The following is a 1,068-nucleotide window of genomic DNA, read 5'->3' on the forward strand; positions in this document are numbered from 1 at the left end:
TTTTTTTTTTAACCATATTTGGGAAGGTTTTGGTCATTATTTCTTGAAATAATTTTTTCCACCTCTTTATCTCCTCTCATTTAGAGTTTCCAAATACACGCATGTTGTACTGTTTCTTGCTGTTGCTCAGGTCTCTTAGGCTTTCATTAGTTTTTTTTCTGTTCATTAGACTGGGAAATTCCTGTTGATCTAGATTCAATTTCCCTATCTTTTTTTTTTTTTTTTTCCTGCCACCTGCAATCTATTCTTGAGCCTACCTAGGTAATTTTTTACTTTACTAATCAAACTTTTCAGCTCTAAAGTTTCTGTTTTTGTTTTTCAATTTCTGGTTCTTTTTTAATAGTTCCTATTTGTTCATTCATTAATGTTATATTTTCCTTTAATTTTTTTGAACGTAATTTAAATAGTTACTTGGAAGTCTTTGCTAGATGCAACATCTGGATCCACTCAGAGACAGTTGCTAAGCTGGGCCCCACTTGCCTGACCTTTTGCATGTTTCTCTAGTAATTTTTCATTGAAACCTAAACCTTGTGGGTAATATGTTATAGTGAGTGGATTCTGTTATGCTTTTGAAGACTGTTGGGAATTTTTAGTTTTTCATTTTACAGATTTGTGGTGTTGGGGACTTTCAGTTATGGCTTAGACGTTTGTGGTGTTTGTAAAGAAGTCATTATCTGTGAAATCATCATGGAATGATTTAAAATTGTAAGATTTAGAATTGCATCATTATATTGGGATTGGGCCTGAGTTTTATAAAGTCAAGGAATTATTTAATTTTGCAAAAGTTGAGTTTTACAGATGAAAACCTTAATCTGTTGGAGTTGATCTCAGGGTATCATAGAATGAATTATTAGCCAAAAAAAGCCTGTTGCCGTCAAGTAAATTCTGACTCATAGTAACCCTATAGTACAGAGTAGGTTTCCAAGGCTGTACTCTTTATAGAAGCAGACTGCCATATCTTCCTCCCATGAAGCAACGGGTGGATTCAAACTGCCAGCCTTGCAGTTAGGAGCTGCGGGCTTAACCTCTGCGCCACCAGGGCTCCTTAGAATAAATAATAGTTACCAT

At 34.7% G+C, this 1,068-nt stretch overlaps 1 protein-coding gene across 7 annotated transcripts in view; it reads left to right on the forward strand.

Annotated features, from left to right (window-relative positions):
* ATF7IP (activating transcription factor 7 interacting protein) overlaps positions 1 to 1,068 on the forward strand; it is a 121,109-nt gene that overhangs the window by 103,457 nt on the left and 16,584 nt on the right. The window lies entirely within an intron of this gene.

Source organism: Trichechus manatus, unplaced genomic scaffold (genome assembly GCF_000243295.1).
Source record: "Trichechus manatus latirostris isolate Lorelei unplaced genomic scaffold, TriManLat1.0 scaffold00184, whole genome shotgun sequence".
Lineage (NCBI taxonomy): Eukaryota > Metazoa > Chordata > Mammalia > Sirenia > Trichechidae > Trichechus > Trichechus manatus.